This window comes from Marmota flaviventris, chromosome 12, assembly GCF_047511675.1.
Source record: "Marmota flaviventris isolate mMarFla1 chromosome 12, mMarFla1.hap1, whole genome shotgun sequence".
Lineage (NCBI taxonomy): Eukaryota > Metazoa > Chordata > Mammalia > Rodentia > Sciuridae > Marmota > Marmota flaviventris.
The window spans coordinates 44903316-44922015 of record NC_092509.1 but is presented as its reverse complement, the minus strand read 5'-3'; the positions used below and the strand labels follow the sequence as shown (position 1 = coordinate 44922015).

The 18700-nt window shown below is 39.8% G+C and overlaps 1 protein-coding gene across 9 annotated transcripts in view; it reads left to right on the top strand.

The window, feature by feature from the left end:
- Positions 1-18700, top strand: part of Svil (supervillin) — a 232250-nt gene that overhangs the window by 59055 nt on the left and 154495 nt on the right. For all 9 annotated transcript variants that reach the window (XM_071599931.1, XM_071599930.1, XM_071599932.1 and 6 more), the window contains one exon: positions 1900-1992. The gene's annotated coding sequence lies outside the window, so the exon portion shown is untranslated. The remainder of the gene's footprint in view (positions 1-1899; positions 1993-18700) is intronic.

Below are 18700 nucleotides of genomic sequence, written 5' to 3'. Positions count from 1 at the left end.
TTGGTTCCTCTCCTACCCTTCCCTGTTGGCTTTTCATGGGTCTCGGACATTTCCCTTTCTGAAATAATTTCCCTCTTCCTTTCCTTGTAGTGCCACAGTGTGGGGGTCTTCTTTTCCAAAGCAGCCAGATTCCTCTGCAGTTTAGAATACTAGGGAAGAGCCCAGGGGCACCGAGAGGCTTAAACTGGTCTATCCCAGTTCACAAGGCTCCAAAACTTAATAAATAAACAGATTTATATAATATAATATAATAATATAATTTATATAATAAACAGATTTATGGGGGAGGGAAAAGCTTTTTTTTTCTTTTGGAACCACGAACCATCTATTATACACAATATTTTGTGTGTACTGCAGCCATTTTTATGGTTTAAAGTAATGAGTTAATAATGGCTGTCTGAATTTCATCATGTAGTGATTTTATTTTATTTTTTTACCTTATGGGAAATTCGTATGAGCCGACTCCCCACCACCCTCACCCATCACAAGATGATTTCCTTATAAGTTGCCTCTGGGCCTGAGCTTCTGGAGGTGAGCCCCATTCGTCATAACAGATAAAGCAGGCTTCTCACAATAAGCTTCTCAAATATATTTATGAAAACCGAGAACAAGAGCTGCCAGGTCTGGGCCCTCACAGTGCTGGTGTGTCGCCGGCTGCTGTCCACTTCAGGGCCTTCTGTGGTCAAATGTGAACTCTGTCCTGACATTTTCAAAAGGTCATACAAGGAAGTGCTGAATAGACATGGGAAGGGAGAGGAGGAAATACTTCAGCCGTCGAAGATAAAAGATTTCCCAGAAGCCACTTATCTTTTAACTCCTAACCAGCTAATGAACCCAGGGGCTTTCCTCTGCAGTCTGGGGTCTTGGAGCTGGGTCCTTGCTGTCTGTAGTACTTGTCCCAGCTAGGTCATCAGAATGTCATATAGGCACTTTGCTATTTTGAGTGTGAGAAATGACTGGTACCGGGTGAGTCACTTCTTACACGTTACATCTCACTAGGCAAATCACACTGGGAAATGCACACTGGCATTCATTCTATTCTGGCACATTCCAGTGTAGGTGGGTTTTTCCCTTCCTCCCCAGCCTTTGAAGATGGCTGCTGCCTATTATCAATGGTGTGGACCAAATTCTAACAAAGTAGATGCCTTAGACAGGTTATTCTAGTGCCCTCACTACTCTACCAAGCAGCTCTCTTTTTCTTTTATTTCTCTCTCTCTCTCTCTCTCTCTCTCTCTCTCTCTCTCTTTTTTTTTTTTTTTTTGGTACCAGGGATTGAACTCAGGTATTTAGAGACAGGGTCTCACTGCATTGCTTAGCGCCTCACCATTGCTAAGGCTGGCTTTGAACTCGCGATCCTCTTGTCTCAGCCTCCTGAACTGCTGCTTTTCTATGGAATCAAGCCTTAGTTCCTTCTGGATGTACACATCCAGCTCCAGGATGATTTCCAACACATTTTTCTGTTTTCTCTGTTCTCCATGTATGACAAGGCTTCTCTTCCCAAGGCCAATTATTAGGATCTCATCTAAATTTGAATTTAGAAAGTACTCATATTTACCAAAGATAATTCTCGCCTTTTGACTAAATACATAGAATTTCAGTCGCCACAGAAGAATAAGAGCTTTGGAGAACCATTCCATGGAAATGACTGTATTCACCAAGTTTAAGATGAAAGAGAAAAAGTATTCTTTTATTGAGTACTTTCAAAATCAGGTTTAAAAGGATTCTTTAACCCCTGCCTATAATTTGTAGTGGCTGAGGTAGACAAATTGAAAGGGGGAAAGCTGTTCAGAAACAGCAAATTAATTAGAGTATCCTGCTGTGCGCACACATACAGTTATATGAATTGGTGTTTTCTTTCTTAGATTTCAAAGCAGATATTTTTCTTTCTCCTTTTTTCAGAGAGTTCAAGTAGATAAAGACGTGGAAAGCTGGGATGAAATGATTTTGAAGCCCATCTGCGTCTGAAGCCATGATTTAAATACCATCATTAAGGTACGTCTTGGAGGAAGAAATTGAACCAAGGGTTGTGGTTAACTCTTTTTCGGTTTTGCCTGCCTTCTGAGACTGGGTTAAGCCATGTCATGAGGAGTGGCCTGTCTGAATCACATTCAATGAACCAGAGTTTCAAGAAAGTGAAAGCTGCCCTGTGAGGATCAGTGGGCCCACAAACCTTTCAGCCATTATGATACTTGGAAAAAAAACAAAACATTTCCTCAGTGGTCCTGTATGTATCCCAGTGTACCCTTTAGAAACTCCTGGAAAGAAAAGGGAAACTTGATACTCAGTTCTTTCTGAACTGAGTTATGGCTTTGAAAGTGCTTCCATGGACTCCAAGTTAGATTTTGTAGATAGGAGTACCTAACTGTAGAAAAAGGGAAGAGACATACTTCTGGGAACTGTGCTATTTGACCTGCTTCTCTGGAATGGTATTTCTCAAAGTGTGTTCCCTGAAACACAGCTCCCCATACTATTAATTCAGTGGGGGCAGGTGGTGAAAGATGGGTCTGTGCCCAAGTGAATTTGGGAAATGTTGCATTAAAGTAATTGATCTTTCTCATAAATAAAGAGCCTGGCCAATCTACATGATGTGTGTGGTCAGTGGTACTCACCATAGTCCTGTGGAATTCTTTTATCATAACCAATGTTCCATTTGTTCATGAATTTTTTAAAAATCTAAGCCATGTATGGTGTTAGATGCTAGGGATACAGCAATAAATTAGATTAACAATGCTTATGGATAGAAAGTAAATAAGTTAATTAGTAAAAGTAGTTATTGAGAGATACGACAGCAAGAGTTTAAGAGGATGGTCTTAGGGTTGAGGATTTAACTCAGTCACAGAGGGAGCCTTCCTAGCATGTGCAAGGCCCAGGATTCAATCCTTTCCATTGGAAAAAAAGGGGGGGACAGAGAGAATGGTCTCTGGAACTAGGTGTCCTGGTTATAATCCTGAGTGTGGCACTTGTAAACTGCATGAATCTGGGTAGACACCCAACCTCTTTTTCAAACTCTTCATCTGAAGAGCAGTGAAAATAGTGCCTATTATTGTGAGAACTAAAATCATGCATATATGCTGGCAAATATTAGATTCTATACAGGGGTCATCAGAATTTGTACATATAATGATAATGGCTGAGGACTTTGAAGGTTCCATGGTTACCTGACTGGGGAAGATAAGGCAGTGGGTGGAGACTTTTGAATAAGATGATCTGGGATGCTCTAAAGTAGAGACCTTGTAAAGGTGAGAAATAGCAAAGTATGCAGAAGGTATAAGAAAAGCATCCAGGGGGAAAGCAAGTACAAAAGTGTATGTCAATGCAAAGAAAGTACCTGACAAAAACCTAATACTTCATCATATTAAAACAAACAATAAACACTAAAAGAACGAGGACTAGAAGGAAACTTCTTCATTCTGCAGAGGGCACCTATAAAAGATTCAGGGCTATATCATACTGAACAATGAGGGGCTGAAAGCTTCCCCGCTAAGATCAGGGACAAGACAGGGATGCCTACTCTCATCACTGCCATTTAGTGTTTGTGATGATTGAGTCTAGATGTCAACTTGACCATATTAAGGTATATCTATATAATTGGTAAAGCATTTCTTCTGAGCATGTCTGTGTGGGTATTTCTGGAGAAGAACGGTGTGTGAGTCAGTAAACAGTGTGGGGAAAACCTTCCCTTTGTGTGGGCAGACACTATGCAGTTGGGAGGGGCCCAGATAGAAAAAAAGAGAAAGGAAAGGCTAATTTAGTCTCTTTCCTGGAGCTGGGACACCTTTATTCTTCTGCCCTTGTACATTAGAATTCTAGGGTCTCCAGTGTCCCTTGGATTCTCAGGCTTTCTACCTAATTTGGACTGAGGTTTATACCACTGGCTTCCCTGGTTCTGAGGCCTTTCAACTTGGACCGGAACCATGCTATGTGCATACCTGGTTCTCCAGGTTGTAGACAGCCTATTGTGGGAGTCAGTCTGCAATAACTGAGAGCCAATGTTCCTAGTAAATTACCCATCTTCTGTCTGTCTATCCATCCATCCATCCATCTGTCCACCCATCATTCATCCAGCCTATTGGTTGAGAATTATTCCCTTGAGAACCTCAAAAGTCTTCCTCAAAACTGATGACACTAGCATACTAATATGCACTATGCTAGAGGTTTTAGCCAGGTCAGTTATACAAAAAGATAAAATAAAAGACTTCCAGATTAGAAAGGAAAAACTAAAGCTATCTCTATTTGCAGATGGCATTATCTTATGTATAGAAAATCGTTAGGAATCTGCTAAATTATGAGAACTAATAAATCTACCAAGGGTGCAGAATATAAGATCAGTATACAAAAATCAATTGTATGTCTGTACACTTGTAATTAATAATCTAAAATGAAATTAAGAGAATAATTTTACAATAGCATAAAATGCTTATTCTTAAGAATAAATTTAATAAAAGAAATGTAAAACATATACTCTTAAAATTACAAAACATTGCCAGTGCAATGGTGCACACCAATAATCCCAGCTATTCAAGAGGAGAAGCAGAAGGATCACAAGTTTGATGCCAGCCTGGGCAATTTAGTGAGACCCTGTCTCACAAGAAAAAATTTAAAAAGGGCTGGGATATAACTCAGTTGTAGGATACTTGCCTAATATGCACAAGGCTTAGTTTCAATTCCCAGCACCACAAAATAGTAATAACAACAACGATGACAGCAACAAAAACCTACAAAACATTGTGGAAATTTTAAAAAACCTAAAAAATCAGACTTAATATTGTTTAAGTGGCAATACTCCCTAAATTGGTCTTCACGTACAATGCAATCTCTATCAAAACCTCAAATAGACTCTTTGCAGAAATTGACAATGGAAATTCAAGGAACCCAGAATTGCCACAAGAGTCTTGATAAAGAATAATGAAATAGGAAGATTCAACTTTCTGATTTCAAAACTACAAAATTACAGTAATCAAGATGATGTGGTTATGGCATAAGGATGAGGATATAAATATATGGAATAGAATTGAGGATCTAGAAGTAAGTCCATATGTTTATGGTCAATTGATTTTCAACAGACGTGCCAAAACAATTCAATGGGAAAAGAATAATCCCTTCAACAAATGATACTGGGAAACCTAGATATCCACAGGCAAAAGAATGAAGTTTGACCCATTCCTCACCATACATTAAAAAAAACTAACTCAGAATGGATCAAAGGCTTACAAGTAAAAGCTATAACTTTAAAAGTTGTGGAAAACTTCAGCATAAATTAGAAGAAAATAGACATAAATTCAATGACTTTGGATTGGCAATGGTTTTTGAGATAAGACACCAATGCCACAAGAAAAATAGATAAATTGAACTTTATCAAAATTAGACTTTTATTCATCAAGGGACAGTATCAATAAAGTGAAAAGATAGCCCAACAGACCAGTTTTTAAATCATATCTGTGATAAAAGACTACATCTAGAATATATAAAGACCTCTTCTTATGACTTGGTAATAAAAATACAAACCAATTAGAAACAGGCAAAGGATCTGAACAGACATTTCTCCAGAGAAAATATGCGAATGGCAGCAGCACAGGGGAAGGTTCTCAATATCATTAGCCATCAAGGGAAGGCAACATGACCACAGTCAGATACCACTTATACCCATGATGAAATACAGCTGAACTGAAGGTCGGTGAGGATGTAGATAAACTGGAACTCTCATACATTGCTCATGGGAATGAAAAATATTTCTAATGTGGTTGCTTTGGAAAACAGTGTGGCACTTCCTCAAAGAGTTTAACATAATGTTACCTTTCATAATCTAGTATACAAATCCCAAGGCGCACACTCGAGAAATATTAATATATGTTTATGCTAAAACACCAGTGTTTATACTGTGACATTATTTTTAGTACCCAAAGAATGGAAATAACCCAAATGTCTATTAACTGATGACCAGATAAATAAGTAAAATTTAAAATTGTTTAGCCAGAATACAGAACTAATATATGGTACAACATGATGACATTCAAAGAAGCCAAAAGAACACATAGATAGTGTATGATTCTATATATATGAAATTTCCTGACCAGGCAAATCTGTAGAGACAGAAAGTAGATTAATGAGTGCCTGTAACTAAGGGTATATAGTGGGAAATTAGAAGGATCTGTGGTTTCTTTTTGGAATGTTGAAAATCTTTAAAATGGATTTGGTAATGATCACTTGGCTTTGTGAATATACTAAAAACATTGAATTTTTACTAATATACACTTTGGTGAATTATATGGTATGTGAATTACAATTATGTCAATGCAGTGTCATGATATAAAATCATATATGCATATGAAATATATATGGGTATGTCAGCACTTAATAGATGAGTTTGGGGGAGTAAGGACAAGAGAGGAATTAGGAATGGGGGAGGAGGGTTTATTCTGTTTTATGTGGAGGGTCAGCTTCCAGATCTGTTTAGACATGTTAAGCAAAAGGTGCCTGTTAAGTATCTAAACAGAGTTGGATGTGATTCTGGGACACTGAGAAGTAATCCAGACTGGAGATAAGTAGATGATACGTAAATCCACAGGAAAGGATGAAAACAGAGGGGGGGTGGAGGAGAGGGGCTCAGAATGAAGTGGGACTGAGGAGAGCTGTAAAGAAAACTGAGAAGGTGGAGGAAGAAACAGTAGAAGAGGGTTGGGGATGGTCACTGAACTCAGGTTGTTTAAAAGGAACGTCTGTCCTTCACAAAGTCAGGTTCTACTGAGAGTTCAGTAAGAGGAAGACAAGCATCCACTGGAATTGCCCAGGCGGATGTTGTGCATGACTTGGTAAGAGTAGTTCAGTACTGGAGTTCAGAGTGGGCTGATGAGGGAACGTGAAGTGTGCAACTGTTTCTCAAACTTTTTACCTAACCAGAGTCTGGTTATGACAAAACTTGCTTCAGGATCATTTCCTGCTCTGCTGAAACACCCAGCAAGAGTGCTGATAGGGCCAGGTGTGGTGGTGCACACTGGTTATCCCAGTGGCTTGGGAGGCTGCGGCAGGAGGATAGAGAGTTCAAAGCCAGCCTCAGCAACTCAGTGAGGCCCTAAGCAACTCAATGAGACCGTGTCTCTGAATAAAATACAAAAAATGGCGGGTGGGGAGGTGGGGCTGGGGATGTTGCTCAGTGGTTAAACACCCGTGGTTTCAATCCCTGGTACAAAAAAAAAATGCTGTTAGGGTTTGAAGGCCAGTCTCTTCCCTGGGAGCCAGTTCTTCTGACCAACCATGGGTGGTGTAGGTAACTGTCAACTTGTAGCCCTGGGGGGGGGTCAAGACATGCAGGAAGGACTTGCTAGGCCTGGGTCCCCAGAAGAGAGCCATTCTGAGCTTTGTTCTCTGGAGGGTTTGATTTTTTTCTTTGTTGTTGTTGTTTTCTTTTTGTTTTGTGCTGTGGATGGAACCCAGAGTTTCCCATATGCTAAGCTATGCCCCACCCTGTTTTGTTGTTTTGACTAGGAGGAAACTGAAAGAAGCGTTTTTTACTAATATGTGCCTTTTCAAAGTTTAGGTAGACTTGTTGAAAACTCTTCATTTGAAATCAGATTAAAGAGTAAAGCTGTTCCCTGCAGTGAAGGCATTTATGAAGCGAGGTCCTGAGGTACTGCCTTGCTATTCTGTATCTCCCAAGACCTTGTTGGAACCCAGTGTTTGGACACTGAGACTGTAGAAGTTCCTGAAGCAAGGAGGAGGAAAACCACACACACAAGTTCACACATGCACACACACAAACACACACATACACAAATGCTCATGGAACATGCTTTCAGAAACCCCTAAAGTACATTGAACATGGATCTTACCATTTCTATTAGTGTATTCTTTCCCCAGGCTTCTTTACTCATTTAGACTATGTGGAAATGACTTTTTAAGATATGTTCCTTCAAGTAACAATCCAATCTGCCCCTTCCCTTGTGAAAATGTTCCTTGGGGAAGAATTGCTTCTTAGGCTGTAAAGCCCATTCAAAGTGTTTTGAGCAAATATCACAGTGTTACATGACCAGAAAGGGCTCATTTTGGATGAATCTGAGCAGTGTTTGTTCTTTGTTTTTATTATTTATTTATTTTTGGGTGGTGCTAGGGATTGAACCCAGGGCCTTGTGCATGTGAGACAAGCACTTTACTGAGTTATATCTGCAGCCCTCTTCTTTGTTTTTAACAAGTTGTGTGTGTACACCCATGTTCAAGCACACACACATTTTGGTGAGTCAGATTTTTAAAGTGTTATATCTGAGTGTTATTAGCTAAAATTTCCATCTTACCTAGAATATAGATGATCTCTGATAAAACAATGAACCCAATTTTTTTTCCCAGTAGGGGTGGCATAAAATAGGAGAATATCATTATTTCTCTAACCTTGGTTCAAGGCCCCCAGTATAAGGGTTTTTCCTATGTTTGAGATTATAGTTTGATATAGTTTTATCATATATGTAGAAAACATGAATTGGAGGTTTTAAAATAAGAATTTCCCAGTATTACTTTCTTTGAAACATTCTGAAAGAAACATTTTAATTTGTTCTAGAGCATACATACAGAGAATTTTAAATTTTATTTATTATGAGAAAGTGATATTGGGAGTGCATACTACTTGATTACAAGTTAGACTATTATCCATGAAGAAATCACTGACTTAGAAAAAGCCCAGATTTTAGAGCCCTGTTTTGTTGTTGTTGTTTGTGTTTTAGCTGTCCTGTGCCCTAAGTTTAGGGCTCACACTTACTTCTAACAACTTCCAGTCACAGGAGAGAGTGATTGTCTGGAAGGAATCATTTGAACTTCAACCTGTTATCTTTGCTACAGGGCCGTGCTAAAGGGCACTTTTGATTTCTTGATTTTAAAAGAGCACAAGAAAAAGGTTGCAAAGAGCTTTGGTCTGCTCTGCTCTGGACTGCCAGCCACTCCAGAGCAGCCTGCAGCAGGCCTCATCATGGCTAGAGATGGGTCAGGTCAGTTTCCTTGTCTTTCTATTGTTTTTCAGAGAATAGGATTTAACTAAGCAGGTGTTACTGGCAATGCTGCAGATCGTTTTATGGAGGAGTACTGATCGCAGTTTTTCTCTGCTTCGGGTGGATCTGTGCAAATTGCTTTGTTTCTCAAAAACATCTTATTTGTCTTGGGCAGTAGCCAGGCCTCTAATGTGGGTGGTGTGTGCTGTGTTGCAAACCTCAGGCCCCAAAGCCTAAACGCTGCTTTGTCTGTCAGATCAGATGAATGGATGAAACAGTTAGCAAGCTTTGGGAGACTTTGGGGGGCAAACAGAAAAGGGTCTTTGTAGCCTGTGTAGCCAGCCTGGGGAAGATGGCTGAGATGTGGGGATTGGTGCCGTGAAGACAGAAGAACAGAAGAGGCCAGGTAAGGCACTTGGGGATTTTCTAATATACCTCCATTTGGTTGCATTTTGAAAACTAGCTAGCATTTCATGGGCTGATGGGAGGCTCATTCTATTTCCTGTATCCCCCCCCACTTTTATTTCCTTATTTTTGTATGTTGATAATGAAATTAGCTTATAGCAGTTCAATTTAAAATGTCACTTGTTTACATTTTTAGGCAAAAATACATGTTTTGTTTTCTAAACTGCTGTCTACTACCAAAAAATATCAAGGATTTAGGTCTCCAACTAGGAAAATAAACCAGCATATAAACATCCTAAAGGAATTTCTTTGTGATCCTTTATGAACTTCAATTAATCTGTAGATTTAACTTAAAATAAAATTTACCATAAGGGAGGCTGAGGCAGAATGATCGCAAGTTAAAGCCAGCCTTAGCAACTTAGCAAGGCCCTAAACAACTTAGCAAAACCGTGTCAAAATAAGAAATAAAAAGGGCTGGGGATGTGGCTCAGTGGTTAAGCACCCCCAGGTTAAATCTCTGATACCAAAAAAAAAAGCCATAAACAAGGAAACAGAAACCATGGAAGATTCTAAATACACCTTTGTACTTCCCTGCCATCCACCTGCTCTCTGTCTCTGGGCACACATGCACACACACCCCACTTATATTTGCATGAGAAATAGGTAGGAAAAGCTTTGAAGGGCAAACAAAAAGTACAGTGCAATAAAGTAAGGGGTTGCATATAAATCGGAATGTCTTAATTTTTTATTTCACTTTCATTTGGATGCTTTTACTAATTCACTTTGCTGGACTTAAGACTTTTCAAACATTCTTTGGCCCTGGGAGGGAGTTGTATAACCATAAAACTTGAGAATCCTGGCCTTGGAATAAATGTTCCTTTTAAAACCCTAAGGACAGAAAATTGAATACAGCTGTGCAAAAAGGAAAAAAAAAAAAAAGTCAAGTGATGGTTCATGGCTGCGGCGGGTTCCCTGATCGTCTTCCCAGGGCACTGGAGCTGGGGTTTCTTAGAGATGGGAGAGAGGGAGCTCCCGTGTTGTTTGAGGTTGGTAGGTCATTTCCTGAGATGCCATCCTGCACATTGTTCACAGTTCCTGCTTACAAGTAAGTTGCCAAGCTTAAGTGCTTTATCCCAGGGTCGGAAGACAGAGCAGAACTGGGATTTTTGAGATCCAAACCCCCATTCTTTTGCACCCTCAATCATGGAATTTTCCTCACTATCAGAAACAAGTGTCATGGCATTCATTATTCCTTTCTTCTCCTCCCCTGGGGTGGAAACCAGGATGTTGCTTCTCTGATGTTTGCCCGGTGGGTCCCTCTGTTTGGTTTGTGGCCCCCCAGGGAATCATCGCTGTGGTCCCTACCCTCTGTGTAGCCTTTCATTAATCACTTCACTCTTTGTCAGACCGTGTAATGATGATTCATACTTCTTCCTCTACAAGATTAGATTACTGTAATTTTCATATCCTGGACTGCCCGCTAGGGATCTGAATTAATACTTGCTGGTATAGAAAGCAGGATTGTGTTTCTGGGGAGAAAGGACTGGACTTGCCCACTTGGCCATCATCAGAAAACGTTAGAGAGGGCCTGACTGAAAGTAATCCTGCCTTCAGGGCTTACCACGTCAATTAGCTTTCCATAAAGGCCAGAGAGCTGTTTTTCTGAGTGCAGACGGTCCCTGTACAGTGGATTTGCATAAGTGATGCCAAGGCTTCAAGACCAGAATGCATGGAGGGTTTTGTCAGGGAGTCCTGCACTGAAATGAGACTCTGCTTAATGAGAGAAATCTTCGCCAAAGAGACATTTTGGAAGGAGGCAACCTAATTCAAGCATGTGGAACCATCTACCCAAAGCCAGCAGGGATTATGACCTCAGGATGGGGAGCAGGGCCCGTGAGGGGGAAAGTGCCTTTAAAAAAAAACTCTAAATTTTGGCACTTTCTATGTAGAACATACATTATTCATCCTATTCTTTCAACAAAGACTTATTGAGCACTTACTGTATCCTAGGCACTGTTCTAGGCTCTGGAGATGAACAGCCATCCTCAAAACTGGTGATATCACTGGGAGTAGGAGTGTGGGTGGAAGAAAGAGCCATAGCTAGGAATTAGGAATTACCAGGGAGAACTCCGAAATAACTGTAGTTCTTTGGAAATATATTTGTTTATTTTTTTTCTTCTTTCCAAAACCCTCTATGCCACCAGCAAGATTATAAGACATTTTCTAGTAGGTTCTAGTAGTCATGCATGCCCATGGTTAATCTGCTTGGTATCAGGATCAGGGTATTAGGTATCAACTGGTGACTTCAGGGTCTTTGAAAGAATTGTCTATTAGAGGAAAGCTGAGGTACATCCAAGTATTTTTATCTTTGTTTACTCTCCAGTCTGAAAATTCTCACTTCAGAATGTCTTGAATCAACCTATTCCATCTTCCTTGGATCCCCTTCCTTCTTTGTTCACTCCTTTCTTTACGTTGTGATTTTTCTCTGAGGAATATGAGGTGGCACTTTGCCTCTGAATGAATCTCAGTTCTTTAAATCTGGATACAACCTCAGGAGTCTTACTCGAGGCCAGTGATATTCAGAGCCTGGGTGTAGACCAAGTCTCACCTGATGGCAGGAGAGTGAAAAAATCTAAGAAAATGAAATCCATCTTGTATAAAGTTGAACTTATCCAAGTGACTCCCGTATCTTTCCAATGTTTTCTTTTCTTGAACTTGTGCAGTCAGGGAGATGTGTTCTGGATGCCCAGTTGGAGCCACAGACACATGGGAAAATGTAACATGCTGCAGTTCAGATTTTAGAGTTATCTGAACTGTGATCCACTGTACTACAGGCTTATGGGGCTTCTGTGGGTTGGCCCAGGGTGCAGCCATTATTTTGGGAGGAAGGTGAGGATGGATTCCTATGGTACTGGAGAGCAGGCATCCTGCGCTATCAGCTGGGATGTGCAGGGTTCTTAGGGGGTATCCTGGGGGCTTGAGAGCACGCCTCTGGAAAGTGTCTCACAGTGTGTCTGGTGCGGACTGCTCATTGGTCTCCTTGGGGACCCAGCCCGGGTGTTTGCCTTTTCTCAGTACTTCCTCAGAAGAAATGTAGATACTCCATGTTTTCCATTCAGGATAAGAATGGTCCCTTCCCTCCTAGAATTGGGGACTAAAAAAAAGGAAATTGCCAAGTGTGGTGATGTGAACAACTGAGTGGAAAGGACAGGGCCTCTCTGAGTCTTCTCTCATGTAGGGAATCCTTGATCCATGGGCAGCATCGCCTTCAGGGTATGTCCCCACTTGAGAGAAACCTCTTTGGTTCTGCCATGTGATGACTTACTGCTTGAGAGCAGACAAATACCCCGTATTTTTAGACATATAACAGCCTAACTGGAGCATGTCACACTTTGTACATCTCCGATTACTCGCAAGACTGTGAGCCTGGCGTCCAGGAATGTGATGTTGGTCCAGCCGAATGGGAGGCTGTGTCCCTAGAGCCAGGACCAGGCTCACCCCTGGCAAACTCGCATTTCATTTTGACTGTTAGGCCAGCAGTTCTGTTCGTGCTGAGCTTTGCTACACACCCATTGCTCTGGGACAGAGGATTGGCTTGCAAATCCCTTGCTCAAGCCAGTGACTTACAGATGACCTTGGAGCACACAAGATCTTCATCTAAAGCCAGTAAAGTTTTCCGTAAGCTGTCAGAAGAAGAGAGACCAGACAGACAGGCAGACTCCACTGATTGATTGATTGATTGATTGATTAATATTATTGGGGAGAAGAGTCGTCTGTTGGTTGAAAGACATTGCTGCTGAAAAAAATAAAATCTTTTTTTTTTTGTCTTTTAAAAAAAATCTACTAAAAAAAAGATTATTTTCCTAAGGTACAGATGGTCACAACCTGAAATTTATGCTGGTATTATCAGCGTAGATATTAGGAGACCATGCGTGTCCCTGTCTTCTCTCATAGATGTCAAAACCCTAAATTTATTTGAGAAAATAAAATGATTCCAAGTCTGGTTGTGTCATAGCAGAAATTAGAACAAAATATAAGTCCTGGCTGCCTAGCCTTTTTATCCTCTGGAAATGAGTACTTTAAAAACAACTTCCAATGATTGCCTAAGTTCATTACCATTAGAAAGTAGAACTCTCCACAAGACAGAAGCAGCTAGAAAGCTTGTTGTCTTGCTTTCCTGTGCTGACAGTTCTGCTCAGGCTCTGATGTCACCGTTACTTCAGAAGCAGGAGGGGAAAACACAGAACATGAGGCTGCTTCACGGAAACACTTGATCCAATGATACTTATTTTATTTTCTGCTTATGAACTGAGGAACAGAAAACATGTCACTGTCTCCAGCTCCAGATAAATCAAGCCCAAAAAAAAGAGGAGAATATTTTTAGCTGAATTAAAATGAGAAAAAGACCTCCAACCACAAGTGTCTTCACATCACAAACATTTGTTACATCACAGAGTGGCAGTTGATGCTTGGTTCTGGGCCCATAAAGAGATAATGGAGTTCCTATTCTTTGGAGGTCAGCAGTCTAGAGGCCGGGAAAGGATTTATAGGAGAAATAAAGTCATAAGAGTCTTGAAAGATGGTTAGGGTTTGTTTAAGTGAGAAGAAAGGAAGTGTATTCTCCATAGAAAGAACAGCCCGGACATAGCAAGGCTGCTCCATGTACGTAGCTTCTAAGGGTAGGGTGCAGATCATCTGCTGGGAGGATGGCCTTACATACCATTGAAGAAGTAGGTGGGACGGGGACAAGTCACAGAGACTAATGACTTTGTAATTTATCCAGCAGATCAGCTACCCTCACCTTTTGAGTTTTTTTTTTTTCCACCACTAGGAGTCTGCTGGATGATATCCACAAATGTCATACACCTTCTAGATTTATCTAAATGTGATATTGATAATAAAGTAAGGCATTGCAATTCCTTATAAACTTCACAAGTATTAGGTAGAAATATACCCCAAGAAAAAGTCATCACAGATCTTGGTCTATATGAGATGATCTCTGGGTAAAATGTGATTTCCAGAATATCTATTTGGGTTTTTTTAAAAAATTTTTGTGTCAGTTTTATTGAGGTACAATTATCGTACTGTAAGATTTGCCATTTTTTTGTGTGTGTCTATGTGGTGCTAGGAATTGAACCCAGAGTCCTTGTGCATGCAAGGCAAGACTCTACCAACTGAGCTATATCCCCAGCCCCAGAATATTTATTTGTAACTGGGTACCTTTTTCTTTCTTCTAATGATTATCTAAATGCTAAACTATCCCTGTGATGCTTTTACAAGAATATCTTTGCATTTGCCCTTTGGAAAATTTAATTTAAAAACTTTGTCAAACAGCTGCCATCAGTGAAAAATATCAGCTACCTAGCTGCACACTGGAGGCGGGCTCCTGATGCAATCATGCTTGAGAGCCGCCACTGGGAGGGATGCAAAACCAGACTTGGGATAATTACAGGCCATTCCAGAAGCAGTGGAGGGGATGGTTAGGGGAGGTGGTGGCCAGGAAGGAGAGACTAGCTTGGAGTCTCTGGTGGCAATCCCAACTTGAGCTATGAATAGGAAGTGGAAGAAGAGGGGGCAAGTGTCCAGGACTTGTTGATGACTGAGCGGAGGTTTAAATAACAAACTCCAGAGAGCAGTAGCCCTGGTTTTTCGTTAGGGTAGCCAAGTTGCTGTGGTCTGTCAGGAAAACAGGATCAATTTCCACAGTAGATTGTGAGTGGAGTGTTATTTGTCTTGTATGTCAAATTCCTGTGAGGTGTCCTTGCTTCTGGCCAGGGTGGCACCTCATGGCAGGAGCAGGAGCAGATAGCAGAGCAAGCCACTCACATCATGGCTGGGAAACAAAAGAGAAACAGGATGGCCAGTCCCACAGCCCCCTTCCAGGACACACCCTCAGTGACCTCAGGACTCCCCATAAGTCCCCACCTCTTAAAGGTCCAGTAGTAGTACTGCCCTGGGAACCAAGCCTTTGATGAATGGGCCTTTGGGGACATTCAACATCTAGACTATAGCACCTGCGGAAGAAACGTATTCACTTAGAAAGTAATGCTTCCCATTTCTTATTCTATATCAAATACTTTACTTGGGATCAATTACTTTTATTGTGGGAGAGAAAAATAAATATTTCCAATTTCAAATTTTAGATGGCACTGATAATGGGTAAATCCATATAGACTTATTTAAAGCATAATTACAGTAAGTAACCCATGTACAAATGGATTGTATTTGGAAGTTTCATTTGTAGTGGGTTTGTTCTGGGATTTGCGGGGCAGTGTTCAAGAAAAAGTTTCAACCTTAATTTTGAGATACTTATAGATTTAACTGCAGTTGTAAGAAATAATAGAGAGATTTCATGTGTACCTTCACTCATTCGCCACCCCCAGTGGCAACATCTTGAAAAACTGTGGAATAATATCACCACCAGGATGTCGACATTGACAGAGTCAACAGAGCAGTAGGACAGTTTCATAAGTATCCCTTATGATGCTCTGTGATAGCCATTTTACCCTTATCCCTAACCTCTGATGACATCTTGTCTTCTCTATTCCTGTAATGTTACCATCTGGGGAATTTTATATAAATGGAATCATTTGACAGCTAACATTTGGCAGTTAACATTCCTTGGATGTTTATCCAGGTCATTGCCTAAATCAATAGTTTATTCTTTTATATGGTTAAGTAGTATTCATGGAATGGATGTGCCACAATGAGGGATATTTGTCTATGGATGTCCAGTTGCTCTAGCACTATTTATTGAAAGGGATGAAAATCAGTTGGGCATATTTGCATGGAATTTTTTCTGGGTTCTTTGTTCTTTATTTTTCAAAACTTTTTTTTTTTGTAGTTGTAGATGGACAGCATGCCTTTATTTTATTTGTTTTTTATTTTTATGTGGTGCTGAGGATCGAACCTGGTGCCTCACACTTGTGAGGCAATTGCTCTGCCACTGAGCTACAGCCCCAGCCTTGGGTTCTTTATTCTTATAAGTCATCTGTTATGTCTCTATCCCTTTGTCGACCTATTTTGTTCCCTCATTCCAGATGTGTAACACCTACAGAAGCTTAAATATAACATATAATACTTGATTATACAACATATTATATGATATATTATAATAATATAATTATAATATTAATAAAATTATATATAAGCTCTGTATTATGATTTCTACCCTATTTTAATACATGTTTTTAATTTTGGTTTTCACATCTTCATTGTTGGTATAGATAGTTATCACAGAAATAAGAATGAGTGACTCTTAGACTCATCAATAGCTATGCTTCCTAGATCAGCCCACATAGTCACTGTTAGAATTAATAGTAATGGGAATATAATGAAGAGTTACTAGAGGAAATGGTAGACTGCAACACTGTTATATTAGTAGTATTAAATAATAACAAATAAAAAATAGTTGTCAGGTATTTTGGATGTCTGTGTCTGGTAGAAGTCTAGTTCTTATTTGTAATTTTAATTCACAATGTATGATTTTCTGTTTCTTATTTTGTGGAAAGAAGTGGGTGTGATGGGGTTTTCTGAGTTAGGCAGATAGGAAAAAAAATGGAAAGTGTTTAAATGCATTGCAAAGTTAGAATTAGCTGGAATTCAAATGATCAGAGATAAAAAGGCTTTATAAAAGAAGTAACTAAGAAGAATCGCCCTGTTAGACTCCAGTGCATGTTAATCTAGGACAGTTTGGCTGCTCCAGGGAAGCAGTGAGCAACAATTTAACAGGCGTACAAGAGTTAGATGTTTATTTTGTGGCAGCAAATCTTTTTTAGGAAAAGCAAACTGCATTATTGTGGTAACAGTGATTCATTTCCCTCCTCCTATCCTCCCAGATAGTCAACTGTTTTACATAAGTTTTTATTTTCACCCAACTTTGCTGCAGAAGGAGTTTCAAGCAGCTCCCATAAATACATAAAATAAGATAAAATAAACTTAAAAATGAGGGAAAAGCCAAACTGGGTCACAAGGAAAACAAGATGAGGGACAGGAATGAGATTATGATGCAAAAGTCATACAGTGAGATTTTATCTGTTATCTTGAAGTGGATAAAAAAACTTGGCTTGGGCAAAGTTTTAAACCTTGCACACTATAGTCATAGAGCCTGTTTCTAAGTGTCATGTTATCTTTCATCTTTTTTTTTAATTGGCACATACCTATTATGCATATTTATGGGGTACTATGTGATATTTCAATATATGCATGCATTGTATAATGATCAAATCAGGATATTTAGTTAGTCTATCCTCTGAAACATTAAGCATTTCTTTGTGGTGAGAACATTCAAAATCCTCTCTTCTGACTTTCTTGAAATATTCCATACAGTATCGTCATCTATTAACCTGGCCCTGGGAAGGTCTGTTTAGGGATAGGCATTGTTTTGCAGGGTTAATTAGTAACAGGAATTCAGACCCTGCCTTGTGAGGCCTCCCTCCACTGACTGCTGCAGCTGGTGGTCTGGGAACAGTGACATTCAGAGGCATACCACCCGGAGGCCCTGCGCAGCACACAGCTTTCCTCCAGCCCAAGACTTAATGAGGTTTGTGATTTATATTGAAGTTAGCACAGACAATTAAGAATAGTTCTCTGTTATTCTTGGTAACAACAGGGACATCTACCATTGTAAGTATTTTGTTGTAAATGGAGTTGTAATGTTTAGTTTAAATATTTAAAAAATGTAAATGGCCTTTTAAGAAGTGGTTATGAGTCATTGTTCATTTTTTTTTTCATTAGTTAAGGTCCATCTGGTTTTTAAGTGAAATGAGGGGCCCAGGAGCCATCAGAAGATAGGTTTTGCCAGTTCAGAGGGCTGACTTTGGTTTCAGGACAAAATATTTGTGTTGTTCTAAAGATAGTCCTTGCAGCACAATTGTTTCTTATGATGATTAATTTTTCTACAATTATTGGAAGTGGTAAGAAATACATAGGGATCTACATAATTGTTAACTTGTAAAGAGACATGTCACTATGGCATGCTGTTTAATATACAAACATATATATATATATATATATATATATATACATACACACAGAGAGAGAGAGCGAGAGAGAGAGAGAGAGAGAGAGAGAGAGAGAGGAGACATGCTTAATTTGGGGGATTCAGTATCTGACCTTATGAAAGATGGTATGTTCTTTTCCTTTAATCTAAAAACCAGAGTTAGAGACTTGTTTGCCCCTCCAATTCCGTATTGCTGTAGCCTGTTGAGTAGACTGCTGTTGTGTTTTTAATTTCTCTATAAAACCTGCTGAAAGACAATGTGGACAATTGAGTTGCATTTGAAGTGGCTGCTGGCCAGGGCTGTGGCAACAGCTGATGGGCTCCT